Source organism: Notothenia rossii (assembly GCF_949606895.1).
Source record: "Notothenia rossii genome assembly, chromosome: 10".
In the NCBI taxonomy this organism is placed as follows: domain Eukaryota; kingdom Metazoa; phylum Chordata; class Actinopteri; order Perciformes; family Nototheniidae; genus Notothenia; species Notothenia rossii.
Genome location: NC_136908.1, coordinates 28520787 through 28540308, shown reverse-complemented (window position 1 = coordinate 28540308; position 19522 = coordinate 28520787). Strand labels below are relative to the sequence as shown.

The window sequence follows — 19522 nt, the reverse complement described above, 5'->3', positions numbered from 1 at the left end:
GAGGTACACCACTATATGCAGACTGGACTCTACATCCAATAATTGTGAGTCAGCTGTGGGTGCGTTACGGCCGGGCCGCGGTGGATCTGTTCGCATCAAAATAAAAAGCTCAATGTCAGCTGTTCTTTTCAATGCGCGATTTAAACGCAACGCGTGGACGCGCTCGCGCACGTTTGGCCTCCGGTCCTTCTGTACGCGTTCCCACCCCTGGCTCTGATACCCCCAACTCTGGCCAGAGTGAGAGAACAACGCCACACACTGATCCTAATAGCTCCACACTGGCCTGCAATGTACTGGCTGGCGGAGATATATCAGCTGCTGTGCGAGCAGCCGTGGCAGCTCCCGCTACGCAGGGACATACTGTCTCAGGCGGGGGGGACGATTTTTCACCCACACCCAGAGCGCTTGGCACTATGGGCCTGGCCCGTGAGTGGTATAACCTGCATACAGTGGGACTTCCTCAGAAGGTGATAAACACTATTCAGAGTGCAAGAGCTTCCTCCACCAGGTCCCTCTATGACTGTAAGTGGAGGGTGTTTGAGGAGTGGTGCCTTCAAAAGGGACACATCACTTTTCAATGTCCTGTCGGGGTGATTCTATCATTTCTACAGGACCTGATTGATAAACACAGAGCTTTCTCTACGATCAAAGTGTACCTGGCTGCTATTGCTGCATGCCATGTGGGCTTTGAGGGAAAGACGGCTAGCCACCATCCCTTGGTCTGCCGTTTTATGAAAGGGGCTCGCAGGCTCCTCCCTGTTTCCAGGTCACTGGTGCCCTTATGGGACTTGGCAGTGGTTTTAGATGGGCTCACTCGACCTCCATTTGAACCCCTGGAAGAAGCTGACATGAAACACCTGTCACTGAAGACAGTGCTGTTGCTGGCTCTGGCATCTGCCAAGCGAGTCAGTGACATTCATGCGCTCTCTGTACATCCTTCATGCACTCAGTTTGCCCCGGGGTAAACAAGAGTGTTGCTGAAGCCCAACCCTGCCTTTGTACCTAAGGTGGTTGGCTCATGTAGCCCCATTGACATTGAGGCATTTCCTCCGCCACTGTGGTCCTCTGAGGAACAGCGGCCGAATTTTCTGTGCCCAGTCCGTGCTTTACGCACCTATATGGACAGGTCAAAAGAGTTTCGATGCAATGACCAACTCTTTGTATCCTGGCCTAACCCTCATAAGGGCAAGCCCGTTGACAGGCAACGGCTCTCCCACTGGATTGTGGAAGCGATTGCTCTGGCTTATACGAGTTGGGGTTTGCAGGCACCAACGGGCCTGCGTGCTCATTCTACTCGTAGACTGGCTACATCCTGGGCTTTGTTCAAGGGTGTTTCCATCCAAGACATTTGTGCAGCAGCGAGCTGGTCCTCACCGCTCACTTTTGTCCGCTTTTACAGATAGATGTCTCTGCTCCAAGTGTGGCCCGCGCAGGGCTGGGCCCCGTGTTGAGACAGGGTTCTACCTGTTAAGTTCTGGTTGTTTTGGTGATTTTCGAGATAAGCATGTCTAGCAATACGGGAGTTTCAATATCCCATAGTGAGACATCGAACAGAGTGTTATGAATGAGAACTATAGGTTACTTACGTAACCCCAGTTCTCAGAGTAACATGAAGTGAGACGTCTCACCAGACGGCCCTTCTTGCTAAGGCGAAGCGAGAAAAGGTGCTTATTTTGAATGACGCTGCGACGTAGCGCAAGCTACTTAAAGGGTGGGTGGATTCCCTGACGTAGACGTCAAGATCACCAGCCAATCAAGATTGGCGTAATGACATTTATGCTTCTGTTTGCATACGCGTTGAGGCACATCCCATAGTGAGACATCTCACTTCATGTTACTCTGAGAACTGGGGTTACGTAAGTAACCTATAGTTCCTTCACCCAGGCACAACCATCTCCCAACTACATCGGGAATATCAACAGGCAGCTGCAACTGCCGAAGTTGACGCTCTGCCAATCAAGGAGAGGAGGTTTCAGGACCTTCCGTCCATGAAATATGTCATGCCCGTCGAGTGTCATCAGTTTTTTGACAATTTGCCACATAATTACACACACACACGCACGCACGCACGCACGCACGCACGCACGCACGCACGCACGCACGCACGCACGCACGCACGCACGCACGCACGCACGCACGCACGCACGCACGCACGCACACACACACACACACACACACACACACACACACACACACACACACACACACACACACACACACACACACAGACACAGACACAGACACAGACACACACACACACACACACACACACACCAAGATGACTGAGAAAGATTCAGGGGAGAAACTGATTTAAATGGAAAAGGGTTGGCTACAATTAAAAACACAGCAAAGACCTGGAGGGAGTAGTGAGGAGATGCACATGCCTCCTCAGGGTTTGATTTACTTGCCTTTTGTTTTATTTAGCTAAGAGTGATTTAAGTTGTAGCTTTTGAGTTTGCTATATTGAATTAAAGGGCCAATCACGTGGCCAAACTGCCCTCTGTTTTCTGAGTCTCTGTATGTTCTTCTAGTATTTTAAACTGTTAGTGGCTGACCCAGCCCCATGGTCTGTCACAGTAGTGCGGGAAAGAGAAGTACACAGTTTTAACTAAGTCACTTACTCCAGAAGTAATAAGGCCTAAGTCAGGTTTCAAATTGCCTAAGTCACAACAACATGTTCGTAAATTGGCCTAAGTAATCTAATCCTCTTATTTTACACAATTGACAGACAGTGTTATTTGTACATCAATAGTCATATTGTCATAACCTTTTTGTGTGAAATAATTAATATATATCATATATTCTATTTCTGGTTCAGTTTTTTGAAAAACGTTCAAATATGATTTAGGCCATTAAGAAGGTGACGATATATTTCCTTATCTGAGTCAGCATCTTGAGCCGTATCTGGCCGTGCAACACTCACAGTGTCACATACTGTATGCAGAAGTATTATTTGAAGCAACCAACATGGTTTCACCAGACTCCCAAAAACGTTTGTGAAGCCGCCATTTTATTATCATTATTAGCATTAGCATTAGCCCAGCGCAGAAACGCAGAGAGACTAACTTATCTCAACACAAAATAAAACATGGTAGCGGTGGAGATGAGGGGGTGTCGGCGTTCTGGCCGTTTACTCGGAAAGCTTCAGTAGAAGCCAGTTTCTAACTCCGGGGACTTCCGGCCGGGGATTTTGGGCGGAAGTATACGCCGTGAAGTTGTTTGCGGCCTGCCAGTAAACCCAAAGCAGAAGAAGACAAAGTGACGACAGCAGCTTCATTTGCCAAATCCTCCCTCAGGGACTTATTCCGGAGTGAACGCGATCTGTACTTAGTTCATGAGAACTAAAGAGTTCTCATGAACTAAGTTCTGATGAACCTTTGTGGGAAAAGTACTGCGGTGTGAAAGCTTCTCTTAACACCGCATTGCATGGTGGAGTCACAAACTTTGCTACATTTACCTGTCTGCACCACGCAAACAACCCCAATGTAAAGTGAATGAGGCTCCTTTGTCGTGGTGCACACACCTATTTCTACAACGTCCAGCAGTGAGCTTTTATTCTATAAAACCTTTTTAAAATCTACTTTATAGCTTGTAGTAACTCACGGGAGGCTTCTTTTATTTTATTTGTATTCATAATAATTTGTATTTTTGTTCAGAATGTATTATGGCAACCCTGTCTCCTAAAAATGACGTTCCCACAGAACTAAACTGCATTCTCAATTACGTTTAGCAAGAAACGTATTTTCTCCCACGTTACATTCGTTATGAACGTATCTCAAATACGTTTATTTTCTACTTATCTTCTAGAAACATATTTCCTCCCACGTTACGTTTCTTATGAACCTATCTTAAATACATTCATGTTTTACATGTCTTTTCCATTTATTGTCTTGCTTATAATAATGATAATAGTCATTTATAAATATCATTTTAGAGCACACATTTTAAATCAGTAGGCGAGGCTGTAATTTCGCCAGCTGTTACTCTCATGAGCGAGACAGAAAATAATAGTTTTAACATGCCAACAAGCATGCTGTGTCGTTTATTGAACCTCAAACATTAAAACAAATCCAGAGTTACGTGTTTCTGTTCCTCTAAGAAGAAAGGGCAGTAACAGAAGATCTCTGTGACGACAGATCTTGTGTTGTTATTATATCCGGGAAAAAAATCAGTTTAGGATGGCCGAAGACACTCCACTACCCATAATCCCCAGCTATCGTTTGGGACTACAGTCCCGTTGACAAACCCATGGACAAACCCTGTGATTAATCTTCAAGCTCTGGGATTGGATGTTGGAGTGGCAGTGTGCCAAGGTTACGCCGAGCGTCAAGCTCTTTGAAATGGAACGAAACCACTGCAGACTATTCAAAACTGGACTCGAACGCCCCCCCAGAACTACACATGCTGGCGCTGGCTATTGTGTTTCGCAACATGTTCTCTATGGCACGTCTCTACTGGGAATTGTAGTTTTAAAAGACGTTTTCTTTTTTCCCAAAATTAGAAGTTGACAGTATTAAACTGTGTACAGCCCTGGAGGTTTAGGCGATAGGAAACACATTGGTGTGTACAAATGTAAAACATGTAATTACTAAATGGGTGAAAATCGCTTGTATCCATAATGGGCAGCATTAATATATACCCACATGACAGCTCATTGTTACTTTGTAATTCTACTCCACTACAATTCAGAGGTTAACCTGGTATTTTTACTCCACTACATTTATTTTAGTTACTTTGCAGATTCTGATTAATGATGTGAAATATAAACAACCCTTAAAGCAGACATTAGTAAACTTCAGGGAAAGGTGATTGTCAAGTGCCAACAATCAGGAGAGATATTTGATAGTTGGCGGTTGAGAAGACTAAACATTTATCTGCAGATCTCTATAAAGTATATTAATTACTCGTTATTCTCTACTAATAGTTAATTAAAAACTGTATATAATTGCTATTTTGCACATCCCTTTCAAGATTTCAAGATTTTCTAAGGTTTATTGACATATCATATACACAACTGGGGTGTAGTTATGCAATAAATGAACAACTTGGGGCACAGGTTCCTCAACAGCGCATTACAATACATCTATCAATATGAGTGTATACCTCCACCATTAAACTGTCAAATTCTGCACATTTCTTATACTATCTACATACATAAGAGTATAATTAATGTGTATAATATCAGTTAAAATAAGGGCTTCTACATAGTTAACATTGCAGGAAAGCAATATATTAGGCGTTAAGTACTTTGTCAGGCTTAATATTTATCTGTAGATAGATACCCCCCAAAGCTTTTTTCTTATTTGAAAGAAGACCTTAACCTAAAGTATTATTTAATGTTTGAATAAAGGTTAATTCGTTTGTCTGTTTTGCACATCTTCCTATTAATATCTTTGTTCTTCCAGCACTAAACTGTTTTATTGTAGAGATCACTTATAGTATCTTCTTGATTTTTTATATTCTATATTTCTATCATTGACCTTCTACTTTCCCCCTATGAAAGTATATACTCTTAATATGTTTTTCATCAAATAATGTTATTCAACAAAAATAACATTATTCAACAAAAATAATTCAATAACGTGCTTTAACCACTAGGCGGTGCACACAAGGTACACACAGCATACTAATAATAACTGTTTATTATTAGTGTAGGACACTTATTTATGTATAACATCTGAAGATGTGTAGTTTTATTCATGTTTTTACATAATTTTACAGGATATTGCTATATTATGTCTCATATTTTACTTCTACACATTAATATCTGATTTGTCAAACATCACAGACAGAAAGGCATATCCGTCATTTAATGGTAAGCTATTGAAATTGTGATTCCATAGATGTGTCTCCCATCACCCAAATCCCCTGACTATTCTCTCAACTCAGTATTTACATTCTTATATTCAAAGAAAATCAGTAATATCTTTAAAAACTACAAGTAATTTTCTATCAGCTGTGCACCGTTATGGTGTAAATATAACCTATCTACCAATTGGATCAAATATAGAAGTCAGCTGAATTACTATTGATACTGCTAGGACACGTATTTTGTGAAAAGAAATGCAAGATGTTGTTTAATTGTTGATATATTTATGATCCACGTCACATATTCAGTTTTGGCGGCAGTTCTCAAGTTTGTCCAGAAGTCTTCTCATCAGGGCTCTATAAATAAAGAACTACGGCAGATGTGTAATATTTAAAGCAGCCGAACCATGTATTACAATGCCGTTATGTGATGACTTTGAAAGAGAAAAGCAAGAACACTCGGAATAAAATTTATATATATATATTTTTTTATTGTTTTCGGATATCATATTGCATTAACATCATATCCCAACGTGCATTGCGGCTAAAACATCCAATCAACGAGCTTCAAGCTTAGGATCTTGCGTAATCTGTTCAGTGGGTTTGTGGTGTGTATCGTTCGAAATGTCCCTCATAGGCCTACGTCTGTTTCCGACTTTATTTACGGCTAAAAAGCATGCTAAAAAGCCCAAGATTATAGAATCAAACCAATAAATAAAAACAAGGATAATTGTGTGTTATTGTTGAGTAAATAACAGTGTGTTATTTCGAAAAGAAAAACAAATTAGAAGAAAAAAATTATTTTAAAAAATACAGATTTCAGTATTTTGAGGCTCTCTGCCCCATTTATTTTCCTCACAGACGGCAAAAAAAGGCAGACATGATACGATTTAAAATTTAATTAAAAAAAAAAAAAAGTTAAAACACTGGCATGTAATTTACGTTAGAATACATAGAACGGTTTTGAATAGAGAACCGCAGTGACGCGTCGTAAAACCCGGAAGTAAACTTCTTCCGGTTCCTTCTTGAAAAACCAATGCAAATTCTCCATAGGATTTTGGAAAATAGCTCGAAATAAGGTCTGTGGTTGACACACATTTAAGAGAGGGATCACGTTTTGTTCAGCCGGATAATCTCCACATGTCAACCCTACTTTTATAATTTCTGAATCATAAATCTAGTCGCCAAAAGCGAAATGCTAACGTTATGCTATAAACTAACTACAAGCCAGTACAGCAGCAGGGTCGCACGATTTCAACGTCACGCCAACTTAAGATCGTTTCAACTGACTTGCACTGAAACTGCACTTTGAACACTTTAAATTACATATATTAACATTTTAAACTGTATACCCCGGTTATCTAGGCCCGTTTTGTTTAATGTATACCAAGTTTATCTAGGCCCTTTTTGTTTTGTTTTATGTATACATGTCACACTGTGGGAAACGATATTTCGATATTTCTGGATGTATAACACATGTAGAATTTTTGACAATAAAGCTGAATTTGACTTTCGCATGCTTGCATATTTTAACAAAGCTTTTCATTTTAGCCACACTGAATTTAACTTGAAGTCATGGCTGTGCCAATTACCAGTCTGATATCGTTTTACAAAGATGACAAGAACAGTGTAGACAGAGGAGAGAACCACTACAAGTCAGGACACGTAACAGTGCAGCCTAGATGAAGGTGTGCTTACCGGTGTTGTCAGGGCTAGCATGAGGGACAAGGTTTATAGTGTCGGTGAGTAGTGATAGCAAGAGTACCGTTAACCTAGAGTTAATTTATTCACATTAATTCCCATCAACAAATCAATTGTATGTGTCACATGAAATCTTTATTAGGCAAGGCAAGGCACGTTTATTTATATAGCACTTTTCAACACAAGGCAATTCAAAGTGCTTTACAAAAAATGAAAGACATTAAGAAAATGGCATTTAAAATCAGTCATTAAAAAGAAAAGCTAATAAAATAAACATTAAAAGAAAAAATACATGGATAAAAGTTACAGTGCAGTCTAAGGTATGAATATTTCAATTAAAAGCAGCGACAAAAAGAAAAGTCTTCAGCCTGGATTTAAAAGTAGTAAGAGTTGCAGCGGACCTGCAGGTTTCTGGGAGTTTGTTCCAGATATTTGGAGCATAATAACTGAACGCTGCTTTACCATGTTTAGTTCTGACTCTGGGGACAGAAAGCTGACCAGTCCCTGAAGACCTGAGAGATCTGGATGGTTCATCATTTAGCAGGAGGTCAGAAATGTATTTTGGGCCTAAACCATTCAGTGCTTTATAGCAGCAGTATTTTGAAATCTATTCTTTGACACACAGGAAGCCAGTGTAAAGACTTCAGAACTGGAGCGATGTGATCCACTTTCTTAGTGTTAGTGAGGACTCGAGCAGCGGTGTTCTGAATCAGCTGCAGCTTTCTAATAGATTTTTTAGTGAGACCTGTGAAGACACCATTGCAGTAGTCCAGTCTACTGAAGATAAAAGCATGGACATATTTTTCCAAATCCTGCTGTGACATTAGTCTTTTAATCCTAAATATGTTCTTTAGGTGATAGTAAGCTGATTTAGTAACTGTTTTAATGTGACTGTTGAAACCAATAACTAATTTAACCCGCTGACAAGAGAGCCCACCTCCGAAGATCGTGACTGGCTGAGGGACAGACTCGGGGGCAGGTTTTCAGGAATTTCTTGGCTTCTCTCCCCCGAGCCAGAAGAGGAACACTACAGCTTGGAAACACTTACTGTTCCTGAAATTATCAAATCTGTTGGGTATCAGGGACCTGAGGAAATTGTGGCAAGCATGGCATTATCTGAAGAGCAACAGAGGGCAATTCAGGTGGCTACCACTGGTCAGCGAACCAACCCAAACTGGCATTTGTTCAGGAAAGGAAGGTTGACTGCCAGCAACTTTGGAGCTGTCCTGAGGTCAAAGCGTGTGACTGCTTCCTTTATTGCCAGGGTGCTAGGGCAACAACAGGCCCTTGATGGTGTTTTGTCTGTACAGTGGGGGACTATGAATGAATGTGAGGGCGTCAGGGCATTCACCACTGCAACCCAGATGCAGGTCCATGAGTCAGATTTGTGGATCTCCCTATCAGGAATGGTGGGGGCATCTCCAGATGGTCTGGTAGGGTCTTCCGCTGTGCTGGAGGTAAAGTGTCCCTACGGAGCCGGGGAAATGACAATTTGTGAAGCATTGCAAATCAAGGGCTTCTGTGTCAGTAAGGAAGGAGAAACATTCAGCCTGCGTGAGGAACATCCTTACTGGCACCAAGTGCAAGGTCAGCTTCACCTCACTGCAAGAAAGAAGAAGAAATAAAATAATTGTGAATTGTTTTTAATTTACATTTACTCGCCTTTGCAATGTTGTGGTTGTTAGAGTGTTAGGTTTTCTGTCAGCTCGTCTGTTGGGAAGATATAAAATATTAGTTTCATGGAAGTCACACCGTCACATATACTGTAAGAGCATTAAGACATACAGTACATAGGCTAAAACAAAACATCTAAAGATATAACCTTGCACTTTGATAGGTCTCGTGAACATTTTCACTATTTAGACATTTTTATAGATGAAAATTGAACTAAAGAAATAAATGGTAGATTAATCCATATTGAAAATAGGTGTCAGCTGCTACACTAATTATAATAGTTATATTTCTTAATTAATTAAGATAAGATATTACTGTATTGATCCCAATTTGGGAAATGTTTGTGTTGCAGCAGCATAACAAGAAAAACAAAATATAAGTTATTGTATACAAAAGTATGTGAGGGATGGAATATTAAATTGAATATAAATGTGAAATGTACATGTGATTTTACGTCCAAGAGAAGCTATGGAGCCGAGAGTTCTCTGCCCGCCAGAGGTGATTTGTTATTCGTTCAATATGTCAAACTGATTTCCCTGACTACAATCTTTAGTTACATGGTGAAACGTTATGCTGCTTGTACTAATTAGACTTATCATATAAGCCACGCAGGTTTTAATAGGATGTATTCATTATCTTTACTTATGTTGCGGTCTTTTCAGCAGCGCCATCTCTAAAACGCCGATACAGTCACTACCCATCATTTACATTTCACCGTGACATGGACAAAAATGTAACGTCAGCTTACCTCATGACACGAATCCAGACTCCCCTTTGGAAAACATCGGCCGGGAAACGATAGAACAAGCACGTTTCATGCGAAGACCTGTGGCTGCAACCCGGAGCAAAGCAACAAACCATGTCGTAGCTAACTAGTAGCGCTAGCTTTAGCTAACGTTAGCTAACGAAACGAACTGCCGAGTAAAATTGGAAAACACAGGTAATTAATTATTCTATAATTTGTAAAACTACGGTGTTAAAAACAACAATTTCAAAAATGCAGATTCTAATGGTCAGATATAGATATAGCCTACAGATACTAAAGATATGCAGGTACTTGCTTTTAAGCAGAACACAGGGGAAAACAAACTTAGCGGGAGTGTATACGTGTTCGGCGTAATGACGTAAAACGGCCTCGACAATTTCTGTAGTCCTATTCAGCCACTCGGTAACAACCATCGTTTTTCAGACATGTAAACTCTTCAAAAATCCCCAGTGGGGTCACTACTGATGTATTTAATGTTGTAGAACAAAACGTGATTTATCTCTTAAATTTGTGTCAACCACAGACCTTATTTCGAGCTATTTTCCAAAACCCTATGGAAAAGATGCATTGCTTTTTGAGGAAGGAACCGGAAGTGCTAAAAATGCTAACTTACTTCCGGGTTTTACGACGCGTCACTGCGGTTCTCTATAGATGAGAGTCAAATCTACGTCACTTTACAGCCCCGCTCACTTTTGGGGAAACCAACGCTGTCATTTGAACGGCGATCAAGCCTGAACCCACAGAGATCTTCTGTTACTGTCCTTTCTTCTTAGAGGAACAGAAACACGTAACTCTGGATTTGTTTTAATGTTTGAGGTGCAATAAACAACACAGCATGCTTTTTGGCATGTTAAAACTATTATTTTCTGCCTCGCTCATGAGAGTACAGCTGGCGAAATGACAACCTCGCCTACTGATTTCAAATGTGTGCTCTAAAATAATATTTATAAATGACTATTATCATTATTATAAGCAAGACAATAAATGGAAAATATATGTAAAAAATAAACATATTTAAGATACCTTCATAAGAAACGTAACGTGGGAGAAAATATGTTTCTAGAAGATAAGTAGAAAATAAACGTAGAGATACGTTCATAACGAACGTAACGTGGCAGAAAATACGTTTCTTGCTAAACGTAATTGAGAATGCAGTTTAGTTCTGTGGGAACGTCATTTTTAGGAGACAGGGTTGCCATAATACATTCTGAACAAAAATACAAATTATTATGAATACAAATAAAATAAAAGAAGCCTCCCGTGAGTTACTACAAGCTATAAAGTAGATTTTAATAACGTTTTAATAAAAGCTCACTGCTGGACGTTGTAGAAATGCGTGTGTGCACCATGACAAAGGAGCCTCATTCACTTTACATTGGGATTGTTTGCGTGTTGCAGACACGTAAATGTAGCAAAGTTCGTGACTCCACCACGCAATGCAGTGTTATGGAGTCGTGGTGGAGTCACGCATTCTGGTGAGATCAGGTTGTAAGCAACACATTAAGTTGACGAAACACTCGAGTCTAATGTAATTAAAGTCAGATCCACTCGTGTCTTACCCTATGGTCTTACCCCTAGATTCCACCGGGTCCGTCTACTGCGCCTTACGGCTGCGCCGCGGTTTTGGTCCGGCCTCCTCCGGCGTCATACCCTACCTACCGGGCGCGTTTCAGAAGCATTTCAGAAGCGGAGCGTCTTGCCTGCCGGCTCGCAGTTTTTGTTGATTTGGGCATATTTCCTGGACAGGCTACTTTGTACAGACAAAGTTAATAATAATTGTATCCCATTTATAAACGACATTAATCAAAGATGTGTTGCTGTATTTTAGTGGTAAAAAAATGTATTCATCATCATAATTATTCCATAGGCCTATATTTAATTCCGCGTTACGGCTCAGAAGCGCCTCGGCGCAGGGCTCCTCTAAAATTAGGATGAATCCTATTTTTGACGCGGCGCAGCCGTAACGTAAGGTCGGGCAGGCAGGAAGTGGAACGGTCAGAGCATAAATCCTAGCATATATATATACACACACACAAACTAATTTTGCAGACCCTATCCCTCCGTAGTCTTTCAAGTAGGAGGAGAAATACCATCGTTCTCCTCCGCTTTACAGGCATACTTGTCAACCCTCCCGATTTTCGCGGGAGACTCCCGATTTCATTGCCCTCTCCCGGTTTCCTCCCGGGGTCATATTTCTCCCGAAATTTGACAAAATCCGTTTACACACGACTGTTTCCACTCTGACTTTAATACAGCTACACCATTGTTTGGTTTCCATGGTAACACGTCTCTTTAGTAGCGCGCGCAACTCAAAGTCTGAGAGGGTGAGGCAGATATTCACAGAAAACAGAACAAGAATCGACAACTACTCTACTCTCTGCTCACTCCTTGCGTGTAAAATACAGGTCCAGCCCACACATATGCTCCATCAAGGACGGTGCTACAGGCCGCAAGTCAGTGCACTTACAACTACAATAAGCATGTTAATGTTAATCTAATAGCTCCGGCGATCCACTAGCACCCCCCCCCCCCCCCATTTTGCATTTTGAAATGCTCCCGATTTCTGAGGTCTAAAGGTTGGCAAGTATGTTTACAGGCACTGTGTAAATTATATATATAGAATAATTATGATGATCATCTGTGATTGGACATTTGAGAAGTCATGTGATTTTGATCGCATGACATCACAGCTTGTGTTTACCCATAGTTTCATTGACTCATTTGTTTGCGGAAGACCTACACCCATTTGAGCTTATGTGTCCCACATTAGGGCAACTCACCCTATAATAATGATGATGAATGCATTTTTTTACCACTAAAATACAGCAACACATCTTTGATTCATGTCGTTTATAACTGGGATATTACAATTATTATTAACTTTGTCTGTACAAAGTAGCCTGTCCAGGAAATATGCCCAAATCAACAAAAACTGCGAGCCGGCAGTCGACGCTCCGCTTCTGAAATGCTTCTGAAACGCGCCCGGTAGTGTATGACGCAGGAGGAGGCCGGACCAAAACCGCGGTGCAGCCGTAACGCGCCGCAGACGGACCCGGTGGAATCTAGGGGTTAGACGGGGCAGTGATATCATAAACCTGTTAATGAACCCATTCAAACACTTTTTCTTTTACTAGCTGTATCCACCTTGCTTTTATCCTAGATAAAGTGTTTAAGTCATGGGTGTTTAAAGTTTAACGTCTTCATATTTGTCTAATATTATAGTTTACTTTGTTAAGCGGAGTGCGTTGCGGTGGAGATTTAATAGAACTTAGTAGTAGACAGCTTCCTTTAGCCTTCATTAGGCATATTTATTTTTCGTGGTAGGAGAGATGCGGTTGCGCTGCCGCTCAGCTCTCGATCCAAACAACATCTGAACGGATAAGGTAGAGGCCACATGTCGTACAAGGTATAGTCAGTGACGTCACGTCCTGGACGCACTGCAGACAACATTGCTCTCTGCAGGACACAATGATTAAGGGCGCACATAATTGTACAACATTTAACATACTTTTCATTCAGGAAGTATGACGCTGCGCTGTCAGTACGCTTGTCCATGTTTGTGATTGGTCAAATGCTGCTAACCCCGGCCCTTTCATGGGAACGCGCACTCAGCCGGACAGAGAAACCCTGGCTTGAGTTACCGAGTTGATAACCAGCTTCGACTCGTAGGACCGCTTAGCGAGAGCGCGTTTGTTTTAAGGGTTAGTTATAGGTAAGAATGGAGAAACCAGCTTGAGTGCGCTAGAATTGGAAAGTACACAACCGAAAAATATCTGCCCCTTCCTTCAGACTTCCTTACAGAGCCCCTCTTCCAACACACACGAAGGCGCACATGACCAATGAGGGCACGAGATAAGTTTGTGCACAAGATGGAAGGCTGACAGGCAGGTAGGCCATCCAATTATCTCACCCTTTAACAAAAATTGTTTCTGAAGTGAATTACCTACCCCACCTTTAAGCCAGATAACTCAAACATATCCAGGGTATGTCGAACTGGATTCGTAGTACAGGCCTCTGGTACAACAACGTCCATCTGAGCTGGTTCAGGTGTGTAGCTCTCCACACCTTCTCCGAATAATTGGGTGTGGGTGAAGCCTCATGGCACTTACTGCCTCTAACCAAGCCCCTGAAGCAACAAAAAACAAAAACAAAACATAACCCCACTGTCAGATGTGATTAGTCTTAGAAAACTGCTGGCACAATTGTCATAAAACTTTGTGAAAGGGACCCAAGGAAACCCTGTTGGAGCAAATGAGAACCACAGGACTCAAACACAAATTATTTCACTTATGGATATGAGACAGTCGGTTCTCTCCGCGTTCCCATGATCTTCTTTTCCTATAAGTGGTTTTTATCCTGGTAACATAAAGTACGTGAATGCGTTATCCGACAGAAAAACTATATAAATGAATTTTTCTCCGACACCTCTTTTGCAAATCACAAATTCTGAATTCAACGTTTCTCTTCACTTACAACAAAGCAGTGTTGCCTTTTCAAATGAGACATTTAGGGAAGTGTCAATGAGGCTTATCAATGACAGCACACAAGAATGGAATAAAATATGGTTTTTAATTGCTTTTCTTAAATTACAGATATGAATTGGAAGGTTCAGAATAGAAATAAAGAGTAAGTCAATGAACTCCCAGGTCCTTCAGTGCATCCAGTGAAAGCGCCCTTGGGCAAAGCATGTTAAACTTGCTCCTTCATGAAGACATGTTCATTAATTTAAAGTACATTTATTGGTAAGTTGATAACTGATCTTACTTGAATTTCAGGTGTGGGTGCTACATTTAAGTCAGTGTGTATAACCCTGTTATCACTGATGATGTAACAATGCTATCATAACCTCACCAGCTCTTTTTTTGTCTCATTGATTGAATGGATCAATAATCTCACAGGCTAAACGACTGAGAACACCACAGTTTATTTAAGTATAGTACACCTGGGGGTGTAGATATCTCACCTATTGAGGAATCACACATAAAACACATTTATATTAAAATCGCACCACTCGATGTACAAACAGTTGCAGAGGCTGCAGTAGTAGGATCCTTAATTAGGGGTAACGTAAGACATGTTTGAAAGTATGTACAATTTATTGTTGTTGAATTTTGAGAAGTATAGGATGTATTGTAGCTGTCAAGAACTCCTCAATCACAGTCATCTACGTTTTGTGTCTGACCACTTTCCCTTTTATCTATACTGTAACAAAGGTAACGCTGCCCTCTGCTGGAGAAAAGCTGCTGATACATTCAAGGTTAAAAGTTATGATTCTTATGATCTCCCATTGATGTTTTCTGTCCTATTTTGTCTTTTTGTTCTTCACTCAGTGTGTTCAGCTCATCTTGATTTTCAATTTCCTGTGATTCTCATGGTTTCTGATTGCAAAAGCTTCCATTATAATTCTAAATAAGGCAAGAAATACAAAGCAATCTATCATCATGTTCAGAGAGGGGAATGTTTGAACCTATTCCTCCAAGTGAAAGTAATCATAACAATACCAGAAAATAGTGTGATTACTGAGAGCATATAAGGTTGGAGGGTAACAAAAAAGAAAAGAAAGAAATTAAATGTTTTTTAAAATGTAATAATTCAATAAACACTGGTCCTATATACATAACTAGTCAGTCCATTGTATATGATGATGAGTATATTTTGCCCTTCATAAAGTTTGAGTACCGGCGGTTACCAATAGGCAGCACCAGTGTTTAGAAAGTTAAACATTTTATAGGGAAATTCAGTTTACTTTCCCTCTGGATTTTCGAAAATGAAGGCTGAACGTCTGCATGTGAGAGGTGTTTTCAGGGAATGGGAATCTGTGATACATGCAGATTCTGTTATCAGTATTTAAATAGCAGGTGCAGATAACAATTACTGAGACACTGGATATCCATGATTTGAAGATTCAGTGCATTTATTTATAATGTTTTAAAATGTCTAGTAAAAAAAAGTTCTTAAGCCAGAATGAAATAAATGGTTGGAGTTTGGATATTTCAGTGTCTATAAATATATATGCTTTTTGTGACAGCTGTTATGCAAACGATAGCAAAGTTCAGGACAGGTTTTATTGTAAATATCCAAAAATGAAGTAATTTGGTAATGATGAGATGTGTAGCAATCCGGCGCAGTCTGAGTTTTATTATTTTGTACCTATGCTTTGGCAATACAGTCTGTAACTATAATCAGGCTGATTAAGCTATTCTTTGAGTTTTACAACCAGGGATTCTCTGATTAGTCTTCTAAATTCATGGATCTAAAGTGTGTCTACAATCAAAAAGTGCTTTAGATAATAATAATATTTTCTTTTAAATGTCCTTTCTTTAGGAAAAGATTACGACAAATAATTAGAAATTAATTCAAAACTGATGCTCTGTGTGGGAGGTATAGGAACTTTATGTTAATTGTTGGACATTGGAACAAGCTTTCGTGTGTGTTTGTGTGTGTGTATGTGTGAGCTTGTGTGGGGGTGTATGTTTGAGTATAGTGAGGCAAATATTAACTTTGTTCAAAGTACATTACTCTTCTTGAATTACGATGCACAAATGTCACCAGAGTTAATGTATTTTTGTGAAATCCTGCTCTACAGCAGCATGACTCGCCCCTCTGCTCCAGCAATCAGCATCATTGAAGGCATATTACGCAGACTATGCACTTATCAGGATGTGTGTTTTGGAGACATAAAAACAGTGTTCTGGTATTGACAACTTCAAACTGAGTAGCTAGAGTCCAAAAGAAAGTTAAAGAAAAGTGAATGATGAACTTTCATCAATCAGAAACATGAAGACTAAACAGAAGACAACTTCCAATTTCCATGGGTGTCTAACAAGGCTTCTGTTAATTGAAACAGCAACTGATTTCATTAACTTGGTCATTGGTCCCACTCTCCCACACCACTGACCTCCCCCGACACATCACATTCTCTCTCAATCAATGAAAGGGATGTAAACAGACCTTTTAGAAAATTCAATAGCAGAAAAGCGGCTGGCCCTGACAATGTCTCCCCCTCCACCCTGAAGCTCTGATCAGCTGTCTCCTGTGTTTACAGACATCCAACACCTCATTGGAGACATGCCACGTTCCAACATGCTTCAAAACCGCCACCATCATCCCGGCCCCCAAGAAAACAAGGACCAGAGGATTAAATGACTACAGAGTCTAGACCCGTCGCCCTGACATCTGTGGTTATGAAGTCCTTTGAGCGCCTTGTCCTGTCCCACCTCAAATCCATCACAGACCCCCTGCAGTTCGCCTACAGAGCCAACAGGTCTGTGGACGACGCTGTCAACATGGCCCTTCACTTCCTCCTCCAGCACCTGGACACAGCAGGAGCCTACGCCAGGATCCTGTTTGTGGACTTCAGCATTTAGTGGAATGTTACTTACATAGTGTATAAAGTATAACTTTAATTTGTAGTGTTGTGTTGAGTGGAGAAACGTATGGTCGCATAACTTCCGTCACGTTGCAGTTGAGAAGCATGGATTGATAAAGATATTCAATGTTGGAGGCTCTGACCAATGCTCAGTGGCTCATGAAGCCAAAATGGCTTGGCTCTAGAGTCTAGAAAACAAAAGAAGCCTGGATCATCCTTGATTTGGTCCATAGAGCATGTGAACTTGCATTTTTACTAAGCCGATCTACCAGCTCTCGCTTCAGTCATGAATGGGAAGGAAAAAAGGACTCTTGATTCATCCTTTAGTGCATTTTATGACTTTTAGGATCTGATAATATGTAGGGCTATTGAAGTGTTCATAGTGGCTATTTCATTCAGCTAAAAGAAGAAAACCCCGCTATTTTGTGAAAGTCGTAGGGAAACCTTGTTGTTACATTGTCCGGCGCACTTCCTGTGGGCTTGGTGAGAAGCGTCCAGTGTTCCACACATTTTGTGTGCACTATCCTCCAGTCATAGTGCATTTTGCCATACATCACATTGGGACATACCCAGCACAACTGGACCTTCTGTAGACACACACACCCCCCGCCGCCGCCCCCCCTCCACGGCATTATAATGTCCGTCTTTTCACTGAATTGTCGTCTTGAAAAGGGTACTCACAACAATTCCGCAACAACTTCATCTTCACCTGTTGCACTTGTCATTTCAACGTTAAAAACAATAAAATGGCATGAATTGCTTCGTCGCATTCATCTAGATCAGGGGTAGCCAACGCGGGCCCGCGGGCACTTAGTCGCCCGCAGGGGCAACGTGAGTTACCCGCGGGGCATGTTCTAAAAATAGCTCGCCAAGCAAGTCCATGTATAAAATACACAAAACAAAAAAGGAAATGTAATTAAAAGAATCTACCCTATGCATAAACGAAACCTAAATCATAGCGAACTCTATCTACTTAATATAACTCTATATCTATCTAACACCCCTCCTCCCGCCACCCCCACAATGAATATCGACCAATCACGTTCCTGCTTGATTTGCGGGTCCAGAGTTGCATTCGGGAAGAAAAGCAATGTGGCACCTCCCTGCTGATTTTCAGCAGAATCTACATAACACATCAGCCCCATTGAACAGCCTAGTCGTGCCAGCCTACACAGCACATGAGGGGCAGAGATTTACTCTGTGTGTTGCAACTTGCATATTTATTTATTTATTGCACTTGACGCACACACACGCATGGCGAAATTTCCAATGGGTACAGGGGGGACATGTCCCCCGCTCTTTTTGAAATCCCGTTTGTGTCCCCCCACTTTACAAATATGTGTATTATTATTTTTTAACGCAAGCCGTCATCGCCACGGAAGAGCACACAGCCTCTGAGCGAGCGAGACAGAGGGAGAGAGAGAGCGAGGGAGGGAGAGAGAGCGAGCGAGAGAGCTGGGAGAGCACACCTTTATCTATTTAATATAGATAAATTAAGAAATCATTCCAATGTGTACTATACAGTGATGCAAATTAGTCGCTTTTCGGCGCCTCCCGCTTTTTTTAACGCTGATTTGGGTGACTTGTGTAATTCGTGGAGAACCGAAGAGTTTTCGTTTTGGGGGGGGTCCGTCAGTCCGAACTTCTCACTTCAAAAAAGAAGAAGAAATCTAGATCGCAAAATAATTAAACAAGCGAGTGCCTGTTTTTCTTGGCCAAGGACAGGTTCATTGAACAGAACACGAGCGTAACGTGTCTTCACCATAGGTCTTCACGTGGTTATGTCTCGTCTGGAAGGTGTAACGGAGAGCATCGGAACCCATAAGGAGCCGTACACATGCCGCAGTGTTTGCGAGGTTGTGTCTTTAGTTGTAAGCACAGTGGCGATCTGTTGTTATTAGCATATGGTTAGCTAGCTATGCTAACGAATTTAAAGAGCTTTTCTACAACCAGGTGGAAGAGAGCTCTCCTGAGAGGCTCAAATAACCTCAGCTCAGTGAGGTTAAGGCACACCTTGATATGATCATTATAGTTATTAATGAGACATTAGAGACTCAATTATTAACAGGTGTAAAATACTATATGACAGTAACAAACAAAAAATAACAAGAATAGAGTTTGAAAGGGGAGTGATTTGTAAAATATCCAAAACGAAAAATCTGTCATTGTCAGATGGTATATTACGCTGTTTTTTTTCTGCTTCG

General features: G+C 41.0%; 1 long non-coding RNA gene across 1 annotated transcript; it reads right to left on the bottom strand.

Annotated features, from left to right (window-relative positions):
• Positions 1-7622: 7622 nt before the first annotated feature.
• On the bottom strand, positions 7623-10443 carry LOC307023377. Its single transcript, XR_013803688.1, has 2 exons — positions 9932-10443; positions 7623-9219 (listed from the first exon to the last, which is right to left on the bottom strand). It is a non-coding gene; the product is annotated as an uncharacterized lncRNA (long non-coding RNA).
• Positions 10444-19522: the final 9079 nt, after the last annotated feature.